Source organism: Strongylocentrotus purpuratus, unplaced genomic scaffold (assembly GCF_000002235.5).
Source record: "Strongylocentrotus purpuratus isolate Spur 01 unplaced genomic scaffold, Spur_5.0 spur5_scaffold_10, whole genome shotgun sequence".
Lineage (NCBI taxonomy): Eukaryota > Metazoa > Echinodermata > Echinoidea > Camarodonta > Strongylocentrotidae > Strongylocentrotus > Strongylocentrotus purpuratus.
The window spans coordinates 10222716-10238458 of record NW_022145595.1 but is presented as its reverse complement, the minus strand read 5'-3'; the positions used below and the strand labels follow the sequence as shown (position 1 = coordinate 10238458).

Below are 15743 nucleotides of genomic sequence, written 5' to 3'. Positions count from 1 at the left end.
GTTTGTTTTTGTGACTGTTGATATTGGCCCGTTTGGCCGCCCATATAAGTGCGGTGCGAGTGTGCGAGCTGTCACGAAAAATATAACGTTAGAGAATATTGGTTGACACGCGCGCGCACATAATTTGACCGTGCGCTGTCTGTCGAAGTCGCGTCTGTCGCGTCGATGTCCGCCTGCCCTATATACAGTTTGCAATGCATTGTACGCATATGTGTTTAAGACTACACAAAACTTCACAACACACGGAAAGACGCAGATGGGACTGCCCTGGAATAAAACACGAATTTTTAATGTAGATGTCACTTTTTTGCAGCTTCCCGGATTTTATCAGAGATGACAATGTATTCGACACTATTATCGACCTGGCAAGCAAATTTCAATCCGTTATGAGGATGACAGTATTTGGAATAAAGCCACATATTTGTAAAAAACTGACTGGGAATTAATCCGAATTTCGAGTTGTTCGTCAACACTGCAATAGCCAATACTGGAGGAAGTTAATGTGGATTAGAACCCTGTGCATTATTGAGCTACATCGCGTCGATAGGAGCAGACGCTAGACGGTCGACGACGGCGAGCTGCATTGCAGCTGGACCGAGCCTTCGCCTTGCCTGGAAATGGCAGGGAATAAGATCAAATCCATTGTCAGCAAAAACAAAATAAGGCTACGAGATGGAAATTTGATCTTGATCTCACATGTATCCTTTTGACAGACTAAAATTTAATTAAATAATGATGATTGATGATAATCTCACTATGATTGTGTGGACAGAAAATGTTCAAGATTTGTTCTCTTCGTTCGTTAGCCTCTGAGTCTTATTTGGGTAGGGTCGGCAAAGAGAGGAGCCGACCCTACATCATGTAGGCTTGCTAACGAACGAAAGAGACAGAATTTTTGGTCTATTGTCATGACTTACAGTTTACACATCGAATATCAATCACTGTACATTTCACTTGAAATTGACAAGAATTTTCTATCGTATGTTCCTAATGCTTAATTTTTTCTTAATCCTTATTTATAGACTATTCTAAAGAGTAAGTGTGTTGAAAGTCTCATCAAAATTAAAGTAAGAACAGAGTCCTTTTCACGACGCAAGAAAAGGTGGTGGTTTCATTTTAATATCCCCCAAAACAAGTCGAAGGCTCCCATGTCTGCAGACCCTACACAGTGTACACCTTAGGATTTTTATATGAAAGATGTCAAGGCTTAGGAATGAAAAAAACTTAGATTACAGGATCTACTTTTCTCATCAGTCATCAGTTTATACTTCTTTTTTGCATGAATACACATCACTAAAAATGTGGAGATGTTGTGTTAGTTGTGTGTTTTGTTTTGTAAGAATTGCACAGTTAGAGTACACGTGCAGACTAGGGTGCTGTGCAGATATGGGCATTCTTAGAAAAGTGATAACAAATTTATGTCAATATATGTCCTCTAAAAAGAAAGACCCTCCTGAGTAATACATTTTGACAAATTGACAGTTTATTCATTTTGTTTGTTGAAACAAATGAGAAAGTTGTCCACCTTAAGTCCTTAACATGTTGTATGTCACATTACTGTGACATTGCCGATTCAGCCAATCGTAGGTTCATACGGTATACCGATTACGGTATACTTTTTAAAAAATCACAACTTTCTTCTTTTCTGTCAGATTTTTTTAAAACTTTCACTAGTTTGCCACTGATTTTTCTGCTCTCTTTTACAGTAGAAACCTATTAAAGTGGAAGTCCACCCTGATATTAAGTTGGTTTTAACAGAAGAAGGAAAATGAGGAACAGGTCAGTGAAAGTTTGAGTAAATTCCAAATAAAAATTAGAATGTTAAGAATTTTAAACATTTTTAATCAAATCTAAATTGACATATCATGCCAGTTCGCTTCTTATTTGCTCTGTACTAAAAATTTAAAATCTGAAATTTTATTATCCCCCAAGAAGATTTTCTATCAAACTTGTACAATGTATGAAAATAAAATCTATTATGTCATCATTCATACAAAATTTTATGAAACTTTATGTACAGTACAAAGCAAATTGGAGATTACCTTGCAAGACACGTCACAGTGTTGCCAATCAGTGTTTAATTGATTGCAACTTCAAATATTCTAACTTTTTAATTGGAATTTGATCAGATTTTGCTCAAATTTTCAATGACCTGTTCCTCTCATTTTTCTGCTACTATTACTGAATATCAGGGTGGACTTCCTCTTTAAGGCTGGATTTTCCTTTATTAGTAACCTAAATACACTACACTCATAATTCTAATTCCATTGATTTTTGATGAATTTGATTATGTTTGAGCCTTCGAGGCTAGCTGAGATAACCTTGTACATGTACTCACACGTCTCACAGTAGATCTCACAAAGAGCTATTCTTCAGTAACTTTAAGTTACTGAAGAATAGCTCTTTGTTTACGTATGACAATAACTGAAGGGTGCAGGAGGTCGGTTGGTTTGATGGTTTGTTTAATACCTGACTGTTTATACCTGAAATCCTGTGTATGCATGCTTGCACATGTGAATAAGCAAACGGGGGACCGACGGCTTTAAGTCCTGTCTGAGGGACTTGGTATAATGCCTTAATACTAAAGTGCACTAGCAAATATATACAAATGTTCTTGGTTTCGAAGTTCGAACCAGTGTCACTTTTGTAATGGAACCACTGCTCTACCACTGATCCCTCTTGCTTGATGATGTGTATTTTATCTAAGATTGCACATGATAAGCAAACAGGGGACCCACGGCTCTAAGTCCTGTCTGAGGGACTTGGTATAATGCCTTACTAAAGTGCACTAGCAAATATGTTCTTGGATTCGAACCAGTGTCGCTCCTGTAATGGAACCACTGCTCTACCACTGATCCCTCTTGCTCGATGATGTGTATTTTATCTAAGATTGCACATGATAAGCAAACAGGGGACCGACGGCTTTAAGTTCTGTCTGAGGGACTTGGTATAATGCCTTACTAAAGTGCACTAGCAAAGATATACAAATGTTCTTGGTTTCGAACCAGTGTCGCTCCTGTAATGGAACCACTGCTCTACCACTGATCCCTCTTGCTCGGTGATGTGTATTTTATCTAAGATACACTGTAGGTTCAGGGTACACACACAGAATGTAGGTCATACTCGAGAAAGGAGAAACAAAGCACTTAACTACTTCCTTTCTGTCTCGAAAGCCCCAGATTTATGGCAGAGGGACTTTTGAAAAACCTTTGAATCACACCATCTTTTGAATGTTAAAACCATAAATTGAATCTTGTTGAATGATTTTGGTGTTTCTTTTACATGTACCTGTAAACATGTAAGTAAGTGTAATTGCAGTGGTTAATGTTTTCCATATATCCCCAAAATAGCCTAAAAACTTTATCATTGATTACAATTATGAGGAAGACTATGGCCAATATCACTGCTGCGCTAGTAAAAAGGAAACATCACAATCATTGTAAATAGTACATTTTAATTTGTAAAGTACATGTAGGATTGAATTTATGCACATTTTTAATGTGCATTGCTACTTACACTGTATACAGGATTTCATCTAAACAATCAACCTAGCTGAGCTTTAGTACATGTACACATACGATGTATGTACATCATACATTGTATATCTTTGTTTGGTCCATTGAGTACATGTACATGATCTTTTTGTGTTGGGGGAGGGGGGGGGGGGCTGCTGGGCTATTAAATACATCATTTCATTTAGTTGCCTAATGAGTAATTTTTTTGAGGGGGTGGGGTGGCGGATGAGCTTCTACATGTATGTCTATCATTTATTTCTTCATTTGGTTGCCTTTTTAGAAAGTATGCTGAAATTAGTTGTCTATGGCACAAGGATGGTGTATGATATTCACTCTGGTGGCATTTTTTCCAGGTTGATAAAATACATCATGGGCAGCTTGGCAAATCTCGCTATCTTGTCATCAGGCTTTCATGTGGCTGTGAGATTCCTCTGCACCGTCCGATGTCACTGTGCGAAATCACTATTAAGAATTTTGTGGTATGTTCAAACGCTATGAAAAATATTAAAAATTATGTGAAAACAGCATGGCAATATTAATAATATTGCAGTCAATTGACCACTCATCTTTCTTTGTATTTATTACTGTTTGTCATTCACTTGACCGCTCAAATATAAAATTCCCCAGTGGCATTTACATGTACATAGTAAATGCAGAAGTTAAATTGTTGGTTAACGAGGAATATGAATTTCTTCATAGGGTTATGAGTGAGAGTTCGCGAACTGACTGGCTTGGACGGTGTGGAGGAGTCTCACAGACACGGGGAAGCATGACCACACAATAGCGAGGTTCGCTCAAGCTGGTAGAAAAAGGGCAGGTGCGTGTTTTTGTTTTAATAGTATCTCGAGGCTAAGGGTGCCGTAACCGTAAGGGTTACAGAACGTAAACTTGTTGGTTACAGCATGGACCTACAGTACATACATGTATACAGTCCATGGTTACAGGCTTGACATCAGATCACTTATGGGACTTGAAGTGGTGAATAATGTGTCATGTGCACCCCTGTATTCAAGTGGGGGGGGGGGGGGGAAGGAAAGTCATGGGAAGAAACCTGTAGTATGTAAATGTTGTGTGTACATGTATAAAAGTCATGTACATGTACATGTACGTACATTTACACATCAAGTAATGTTGTCTGCAAGATACAAGTGTAACATAAATCCTGCATATTCATGACAAGTTTTCCAGCCCTGAAAAATATCAAAGGTTGTCTTGAATTATTTTTAGATGGCAAAGTCTGTAATTGGTTGTAGGCCAACATGTACATTTGAGCCTTTTTACCAACATTACCTGTAGATGAAATTGTCAGTGTTTTGTGGGCAAAGTAATGATGCTGAGCGCCAAAGTGAAGTGATTCAGTCATGAAGCACATGTAATACTCTTTAATTTTGAATTAGATTATCCAAATTTTTATGTGTACAATTCATGTACATGTATCTCTACGAGAATTGCATCTACGATTATAAAGTACATTGTACATGTACCTTTTCTAATCTGAATATTATATTTAATGTCGTATAATGAAACACATGTTTGGACATGTTTGTTTTTTTAGTCTGTAACCTCCTTTTGCTGTACATGTATGATGATTCTTTATATACGACATTTATTTATACAACTTTCATATAAATTCCCCAAAGTTTGAGCAGTCTAATAGATTTTATTTATTAATATTGAAATGTGAGAAGATACATAAACATGTACTGCACTGTACATTGCAATACCTCAGTCGCACTATGCAAAGTGAACAATTTGGGGTCATTATATGGATTTTCAACAGTTGAATATGGAATTTAAATGAGTTTAAAAAAATTAATGAATAAACTGAAGGAGAATCAATTTGATAATGATAAATGATATTTTTCTCTTCTGTTTTGGGCATAACAAATGTAGACAATCAGATTCCAAACAAGATGTTGAGTTAAACTGCGGTTAACTTTGAATTACTAAAAAAAAAATAAGCAAGGTTTACTGCCAACAGGGTAAATATTTTTCGGATCAACATGTACATATATGTACAGTGTATGTACACTGTACATGTACAATGTACCTTTGAAAACAAATGCACTCTGAATCAAGGTGACAGATTTTGGGCTTCGGGTTAAAATACCGGTAGGCATGATTAATGATCAATCCACAAATTGAGGAAAATTAGCAGAGAAGTACATACACATGTAATTGTTTCTTGTCCATACACATTCTATAGATCTCAGAACAGAAGTACAGATATCTATCACAGGCAGGCGATGACAGTTACTACGTCCCCACAAAGTTTGGCAATTGTGTACCAGGAAATAAGGAAGTGAAACAAAAGGTCCATCTATCTAGTATATTCTGCGGCTTGCTTTCAATAGTATGCATGTGCCTCATAATTTGATGTCGGTCTACTATTTGTACATGGATTTGGATGTGGTGTTGCGAAAGATTCGTCGCCTTGTAAAATCACGTGTGAGAATAGGGAAACTTCTCTTGATGTGTAAAACTCAACTTCCATGGTACTTTGCTCTCTGCAAGTTACTATTTTTGACCCACTGAGCTCATGTACACTGTTTATGTTCACTCACGTCACAGTGAATGAGCATTTTATGAGTGCAGACATTTTTGAACTATTTTTGCCCAAATATGGAAATCCTGAATGTTAACCAATTTTATAGTACACCTACATGTACATGTACATGTACATGTAAGTAGATCCTTGTCATTTGATTGGAGGATTGTCGTTCACATGATATTCAATGAATAATCTATTGAACATATTGAACAACTAATTTGAGCATGCTTTTTTGGTTATATTCGCTGTGCATCTTTGTTCTATTCAGCGTGCATTTTTTGTTACATGCGACCCATATCGTTTGCTGTAGTTGTGACGTTGGACTGTAGTACAACCTTTAAAACTTTGTTTCCGTTTGAATTTAATGGCCTAAATTAAGCAACTCATATAACATGAGTCTTAATTACTTGTCAAGACCATAACATTACAGTTTATTTTAATGAAGGTTGTCCCTGTTCAAATGCCACTTTACCAACTTAAAAGGACTTTATGTGTTGGAACAAAAGGGGAAAAATTGTCCAGCGCACTACAGTAATTTACATCACTGTGACATTACCAATTCAGCCAAATTGAAGTTCCCATGCGTATAGTGATAGCGATTACAACTTTCAACAATTTATATATTTGTTATATCTTGTCTGTATTTGTTGTAATTTTTGCTAGTCTGCTTCTTTGACATTCTGCTTTCTTTTTAGAGTATTATTTGAAGCCTAACTTAAGTGTTCACAGAGATATTTTGCGGATCATTAGTCGAAGGACAAATTTGCAAGATAATTCATTTGTGTAAATTTGTAAAGCCACAACCACTTCCGATTTCACATGTTCAATTATTACTTCTGTGAACCATGAACTTATTACTGAGTATCACAATCATCATAATTTGAGAATCATTTCAGGAGTAAATCAAATGAGGTGTCGTATTACGATCGGTGTAGTCTTAAACTGCACTGCATGATCTGGTGACGGCTGATGCAATAGTGTACATGTATACAGTACATGTGTAGATGCCGTGTGTGTGAAGCGATGGGGCTTACTTTAGTGATTACAACATGCGACAATACTCGCTGAATATTCTTTTATGCCTTTTAATCTGCGATCTATGAGCGATTTGCAAAATTCAAGAAAGTAAAACCTCCGCGAAAATGCTTATACATGTACAGGTTGTACAGTAGTTTTCTATTTTTAAGGTTGGATTTCCCTTTAAGTGGAACACTTCTCTCTGTGACCTAGTTTGTGTGTTTTATACCTCAGGCTTGCAGTGTATCCATGTTACGATGTACTGTAGTGTAGAGTTTGTAGACCACCCCCCCCCCCCCCCCCGCACCTCTCTCTCTCTCTCTCTCTCTCTCTCTCTTTCTCTTGCTCTCTCTCGCTCTATCCGGAAATGAGAGAGAGAGAGAGAGAGAGAGAGAGAGAGAGAGAGAGATAGGGGAGGGAGGGGCGGGGGAGTCTGCAAGCACAGGCTCTAATTCCTAAAGCCTTGAGCAGAGCCTAGATCTGTCAGTCAAAATCAAATGCAGAGCTTATTGTTGTAGTCTCATGGTGCAGACACCGTTACGCACAACAAATGACATGGGTTTGTGCTGGAGAGAGAGAGAGAGAGAAAGAAAGAAAGAGAATAATCTCAAGTTCAAGGTTTAAAGGAACACTGAATGAATGAATGAATGAAATGAGGAATATCTGGAGTGTCGTTGGAGGTATTCTAAATGGAAATGGAATAGCCATTGAATCCTGGTGCAGCTACTGAGAGCATATTATTGATTTCAAGAATCGAGATCTCATTAAAATGTCAGGTAGAAATGTGCATCATTATGGAACACAATCATTTTATTTGCACAAGAAGTTTCTGTGGTCGAATGAATAGCAGAGTATTTGTTCCTTCACGACCAGTAAAAAAAACTATGACATAGGGCTGCTGAAGCTTGCATCACGTTGATTGAAAGCGTATCTAACCTGGTAATTGTGAAGAAAGAACTCAATTTCTCAGGGATTTTTTCTACTGATTATGAAGAAACTAGGAAAAAAAACTAATGCTCAAGTTACATCACCAATCAGGTGAACCTCTTCAATCCGCGAATAGCACAGTATACATGTATGTTTTATGTCAATATTCATTCACATCTACTCTGTCATGAAAATGCGTGTATTTCAGAATCCAGGAATTAGCTGTGTGGAAATGGTCCTTATTTGCTTGCTTGCTATCCTGTCTATTGCGTAATTTTTGGGAGGAGATGGAAACATGATTTTCAATATTTAGATAATTTTTCATTACCATTCACTAATCCGCACTGTACATGTAAACTTGATAAACATGTATAATTCATCCATTTCATTTTCAGTTCGGATATGGTCTTTAAAGAAGAAGTTGATGAGGGAGTGCTTAATTGTGCATACATGTGGATTGTATAATGAGGGTTTGACCATGAGAATTTTAAAGTAGTCTTAATACATGTTATACAAATGTACAGTAGAAGGCTGGGTGATGTCTTTCTTGGATTTCAAAGATCGAGTAGAGAGAGGGGGAGAGAAAGAGACTGAGAGGGAGAGAGAGAGTGAAGAGAATGAGGGGGAGAGAGAAAGAGACTGAGGGAGAGAGAAAGAGACTGAGGGAGAGAGAGAGAGACTGAGGGATGGAGAAAGAGAGAGAGAGAGAGAGAGAGAGAGAGAGTCTTGATGAAGAGGTTGAATTGCCATAGATTTCTGTATCTTTACCCCGCCTTCATTCAGGTCTACTCTTAACATCAAAGAGGCATTCAGGTGCACTAGTCTAGTTGCGTGAAAGGATGTGCCACTGCCTCTGCAAGCTCTTATCTTTATACCTAGGTTGGAATGACGTCATTGGCTCTTGCGTGCTGGTCTTTTGTGCTATTGTGAGCATTCACATGAGTGGTCGGCATTGACGGAGAAAGAAGAGAGAAAATGGTGAAGGGTTCAAGAGATGAGAGATGAAGGACGTTGAAAGAGAACAGTGAGTTGCAAGGACTAACCCCCTGTTCAGACTACCAAAATTCATTGTATAGCTGTACAAGAGCGGTATACATGTATATAATGTAGCTACATGTAATTAAATTTTCCTAGTCTGAATGACGTACAGTATAAAGAGATGAGAGATAGAGGACATTGAAAGAGAACATTGAGTTGCAAGGACTGACCCCCAGTTCAGACTACAAAAATTTGTTGTATAGCTGTACAAAATCAGTATACACCATGTAGTTAACTAGCTACATGTAGTTAAATTTTCCTAGTCTGAATGACGTATAAAGAAACACTGTACGGAGAAGAGAGAAAATGGTGAAGGGTTCAAGAGATAAAAGATGAGAGATGAAGGACATTTGAAAGAGAACAGTGAGTTGCAAGGACTAGCTAGCCCCATGTTCAGACTACCGGATTTCACTGTATAGCTAGCTGTACAAGAGCTGTATTTTCCTAGTCTGAATGACGTATAAAGAGGTGAGAGATGAAGGACATTGAAAGAGAACAGGGAGTTGCAAGGACTGACCCGGTTGTGTTCAGACTGCCAAAATTCATTGTATAGCTGTATAAGAGCAGTATAGAGCCATGTACGTGTACATCTAATTAAATTTACCTCGTCTGAATGACTTATAAAAAAACACTGTACATGTTATGTACAGTGAAAAGCATGTTTGAGCATCGTTCTGAATGGAAACTTGATAGAGATTCAGGGTCCCGCTCTAGTTTGAAAGTTTGTATCGTTTTGTACAGACAATTTTTTAATCCTGTAAAGTGTAAACTACAGGGCGTCTCAAAAAATATACAACAGGATTTTGACCATCAATATTTTCATCTCTATTATTGTGATTAAAAGGTAAAAGCTATTCTGAAAAGTCTAATTTGGAGTCATTTTGATCTAAAATCGAAGAAACAAAATTTTGTTCACACTTAGGAATAATATCTGACTTTAATAGCATTAGAGAAATATAAAAGAAAACCCTCATCAATTTCAAGGCAAATGTTAGGTGATAAGACTTCCCATCATATTTTTCTGGGGTGAGCAATCTTAGGTTGAAAATTTGAATATTTCATTAACCCAATAGCAACTAAACCGCTCCTCCTTTTACTAACTGAACCGCCCGAAACCGCCCGTCCGTTTTTGTCCGTTTTTAAACCCGCTATAGTATCCGTTGTAGGGTCTACCCTTAAAATGTTATACGTGCGTAGTCCTTACGATGTCTACAGTAGGATTCTGCATAGCAAAATAGCGCATGTTTCATTTTGTTCAGAAAAATGTCAAAATGAGAGCAATATTGCAACATCTTCCAGTGAGTAATTCACGTAGGCCAGTTTTACAAAATCTCTACCGATGGTTGCTAATGGGTTAACATGTAGTGAACAGACGCATTTTTTTTTCTCTCGAAAGTATGTTATGTAATATGATGAGATAGGTCAGCTGCTGTCAAGCCTGAAGTCTGCTCATCGCTCACCCTCTCCAGCCCAAAATTAAGGTATAATTAGAAGTTGATGAGATTGAACTGATATGCCACGCAGCAGCGCATTACTTTCACCTTCACGAGTTGGGTAATTAAAGACGTGCTAATTAACATGCCTCATATGCTTCTCCTCCTCGGCTCTGGTAATATACATGTAAGGCTTGACTTCATCTCACTTTTATCCAAGATCAAAATCAAAGTATACTCCTCCAGAAGTTCCAATAGTGCATGGGAATTTAGAATCGGCAGCTCTCAAATATACAAATGGAAAGTATTTGAAGAGAAGGTTGAGTTCTGGGGAGAGGTGAAACATAATTTGTGAGCGTTATCATTGTTATTATGCAAGTGTGAATGTCCCATGAAAAGCATGGCTCTTCCAATGCCTTCATATTCTGAATATGGCATGTAACATCATAAAAATCAGGCCAGATTTTTATGCCACAAGTTTGTGTAGTCCCATATACATCTTTCTCTGTACAGTGCTTGTTACTTTACCAAGCCTGGGCCAATTTTTTTTTATCATTTTGATGATTCCAGAACTTTGCAGTATACACCAATACATGTACTTGTTATATGTAGATGATCAACCTTTTCTGATCGATTCAACACTGTTTCTTTCACAATGAAATCGCATGACCAGAACTCAACTTTATGTAACCATCACCCAAACATGCCCTGTTCTTTATGTAAGGGGTTCCCTGTGGCTATACTGTATTCTAAATTATGCTTCAAAATCATGCAATATGATCTCAGTGAACAGCGAAAAAATTTGTTGAGTAGACTAGTTTAATTACGTACGCCTACGCACTCGCATTGTATAGGGCGCGCACGGATTCAAGGCCAGACTTGGATTCTGAGTTTGCAGTTTTATGATATTCTTTGAAAATTTCTTCATACTCCTTATCCATTAGCTTATAGAATGCAGGATGAAGCAATTTTGGTTGATTTTATATATTTATTATACACAGGTTTTTTTCTTCTTGAAGTGTTAGGTTCACTTTTAACACAATTTTTTTTCCTTACAGTTAGTCTTGATATGAAATTGTGCGTTTTTTATTCTTTTGCCATTGACATTTACATGTACACTGTACATGTACATGTAAATGTAGTGCCTGAAGTTCGTTTTCAACCTGATTCTTTTTTATTTCTTTTGATATAGTGTATCTAAAACTATTCATGATTTGTGGCAATAAATATATTTTCAGATTTTATGCATTTCCGAAGGAGGGGTAATGGGGTATAATAATAAATTTGGTCCTGTTATCATGTTTTTTGTTCAAATCATACATGTAGATACAAAATGCATTCATTGTATCGGTGAAGCATGCATCCAATCACTCTATCATGTAGATTATACAAGGAAAAGAGGAGCTGTTAAAGGTACTATGTCCATTTGCAGGCCAAAAAAAATGACAAAGTTAAATTCCAACTGCATTTGAAAGATAATACTAATTTAGAACTTCCCTAAAAAAGGTGGGGCTTGAAAATGCCTTTAAGTGGGAAAATAACGACTATTAGTTGTCAAATTGACTTTAGGGCTATAGAGCCCAAAAGTAATAGTCTTGATTTTCAGACAATTGTACCGAATGGTCATACGTTTTATGCTGCACAAAGATTCAATCAGTTTAATCTTGGCCATCACAAGAAGTGGGTTATTGATGTAGACAAATGCTCATGTACCCTTTACAACTCTTTTCATGTATGTTATTACCAAAAAAGAAAAAAAGCCAGTCAGTCACTCAATAGTGTCTGACAGTGAAGTCTAGCAAGTAAACAGGTTTCCTTGCATAATTTGAATATGAGGACACAGCTAATGTTTAAATTTCACAGGACATACATGACATATTCATAATTCCTGCAAAGTTCTACAGAATTTGAGGTTGGCTGTAAAAGGGACATAGTACCTTTAATTGTGATACCGTTGTCTGGGTGCCCAGTTGAACTGACTGTGTTCAGTCTTCACTGGCTCTAGTCCAAGCAGACTAATGATGGTTGTTTTGAATAAATAATGATGATAATAATGATAATGTGTTTTGTTTACCCAGGGTAGCCTTGTCAGTATTACATGTAATACTGTTCTCCCTGAGGCCGAGGGCCCTGCAATCATATTTGCAATTATCTAAATGTGCAGTAATATTTCACACAAAATGGTATCTGTTCGTAAATGCTGGCAATTATGTAGTCAATTACATTACGTAAGTCTAAAATGTTATGCAAACTAGTGTTATTTATTTTAAAGTGTAAGCCCTACTTTATAAAAAGAGTATTGTCAGAGATATAAAGCCATAATTTTGCTTGACATGACATCAAGTTAACCATATATTTGTAGGCCTACAAGTTATATTGAATGGATTTATACTACATGTATTACTGTACTTGTACATATACAGGTACATGTACATGTAGAAGCATTGTAATTTCTTAAATCAAAGTTCTAGAGGCCTACATGACTACATGTATTGTACATAGTCAGTAAGGTTTAATTGCTAGTACTGTACACGTATGTAGTTTATTGAGGTAAAGTGTTCCAATCGTCAACAAAAATAACATGTTTTACTCTTGATGTAAGCGATTCCATTAGGCGGACTGTATTAAAAATATGAGCTTAAATATTTCTTTGTGCAAAGAGATATGTGTACATTGTACATGTATATCGCAATTTAAATACATTCTCAGTGACCAGTTAAACATCTTGTTGAGTAAACTAAATCATGCGTACACACTCTTGCAATTGCATAGAATAGGGCGTACACGAAACCCAAATATGACTTGGTTTAAAAAAACTTTTAATAATAGTGTGAGCCCCATGTTACGCCAGGTTTTATGCTAATCCTTTATTTTCTTTATACTTCTTATAAACCGTTAAACTAAACCGTTGATAGAATGCCAGGTAAAAAAAAATAAAGATTTAATTTCATCATTACCATGGTGACATGTCACATCCTTTCTGATAGGACCAAATCTATTTGAAATGACCACACTAAAACCGATGTGACTCTATAGTATAGGCCTATACTGTGAGTGAATGAAATTTATACAACTTGTTGTAGAGTTGTCTCCAGTCAGTGTATGTCACTTCATTTGACCTTTGACCTGTAAATGTGTCTGGTGTGTGGAAAAGGTCAAGGTCAGTACCTATCAGTGATGACAGGTCTACAGCCTTTTCACACACAGCTAAAATTCTATAAACATGATTAGTTTAAAGGGCTTTAAACTAATCACCTGTACATATGACATCATTCACACACAGAAATTTCGTTGCGATCGATAATCGTTTCGTGATTGACTACTGCTCGTAAAATGCGCAGTAGTGCCATTGCGCATTGAAGGTCAGGTCATATCAAACAGAGCGCTCCCTCCCTCCAGTTTAAACACGTTTAAACACGAAAAACCGTTCACACACAAAATGTCAAGCTCTCTAGATACGAACTTCGTATCTGCAGCCTGCTTTTAGGGGCGTATAAATCGCCACTTCGTATCTATCCCAACATCGTATAAACGATGTTCACACAGGGAAAATTTTCTATAAACATGTTTAAAACTGTTGAATTAAACACGTTTATACTAATCATCTCTACAGGTAGATACGATGAATTTTAGCTTTGTGTGAAAAAGCTGCTAGTCTTCTTCAATCTCGTGTACAAAACTTGTATGAAAGAACGTTTTATAAACTATTAAGAAATGTATAAAGAAACGATGTACATGTACATGTACGTGTACATATATTAAAGAAACGTTGTATAAGCTATAAAGAAACATATAAGAAACGTTCTTTAAGAAAGGTTGTATAAACTATAAAGAAACTTTCTATAAAGAAAAAATGTATAAAGAAACGTATAAAGAACTGTTGTTTAAAGTATAAAGAAACGCTAAAGGAGGAAACTTTAATAAACATGTAAAAGACATTGTATAGCGAAAGGGGCATACAGATCACACAAAAAACATCGTACAAAGAAACAAGTTTTGAAGAGGTCGTTTAGCCAATCACCAGTGTGTGATCATGATAAGCTACATTTACTATATCGTCCTTGTTTTCACGAAGTGACGGTAGTGAGGAAAATCGTAACGCAAAGTGAATGCAATTTTTTTTCACTACCGTCACTTCGTGAAAACAGCGACGATATGTAGACCCTGATTCTGTATTTGGGGTCTTTGGTTGAAACGATGCTCAAACGCGCACTTTGCTGTACTACCTTTCGTTTTAAATGCGAGGATTCTTTATACGTCATTCAGACTATGAAAAATATAATTCTTTTTGTATACATGTACATGTAGCTATACGGCGCATTCTGATAGTCTGAATGTGTGGAAATGTCCTGTATTGTCTACTTTCACCTAAAGCCATTTGTTCACGATGCAATCTGGTAGAATCTGCCCTAGTCGTTGAATTGCACACGCTGTATATCTCTATTAATCAATCTCATAGAACTTAGGCAGAGTTGAAAGATTCCGTACAAGGAAAATGTGAATACGAAGTGTGCAAAAGAGATTGGAAAAAAAAACCTTAAGATTCTCGACAAGGGTCGCAATTTAAGTCATATGATTCTCAACAATGGTCGTGTAACTCGCGTTACATAATTTTCGTGATGTACCGGTAATCAAATTTTTTGTGATGTAATGTGAATGAAATAATTTGTAACGTGGCACTTTGTACATTAAATTTGATTACATTATAAAAATGGCAAATTCAGATCGTATGAGTTCATACATATATTAACAATCTTAGGGAGGTGAAAACCGAACCAACCAACCTTCATTTTAATAGTCAACATGATCTTGTATGGCTTAAAGATAAACTTGAGTTCTGGTAAAAATATAAAATGAATTCTCACAGAATCAAACGAAACTTGCACTGAATGTTCAAGATTACAAATAAATGTCATTTGCCAAACAATTTTGGTAGAAAAATGTATACTGGCTGAGTAATGAGCATAGAAAGATAAGGAAATCAAGGTACATGTAGGTAACCCCGACACCATTTGTGTAGTCCCATAGTCTGTGTATAGTGCTTGTAACTTTACCAAGACTGGGCCACATTTCATTTTGATGATTCCAGAACCTTGCACTACACACCAATACATATATACTTATATGCTACATGTAGATGATCAACCTTTTCTGATCGATTTCACACCGTTTCTTTCGCAATGTGAATGCAATTGCATGACCAGTACTCAACTTTAACTTTAAATACTATAAACACACCTGACATGTAGTGTGCATGCACAA

At 36.6% G+C, this 15743-nt stretch overlaps 1 protein-coding gene across 1 annotated transcript in view; it reads left to right on the top strand.

The window, feature by feature from the left end:
- The first annotated feature begins 683 nt into the window (after positions 1–683).
- Positions 684–15743, top strand: part of LOC591554 (phosphatidylinositol 3,4,5-trisphosphate 3-phosphatase and dual-specificity protein phosphatase PTEN) — a 33347-nt gene continuing 18287 nt past the window's right edge. Inside the window, exon 1 of the mRNA XM_003723896.3 lies at positions 684–698. The gene's annotated coding sequence lies outside the window, so the exon portion shown is untranslated. The remainder of the gene's footprint in view (positions 699–15743) is intronic.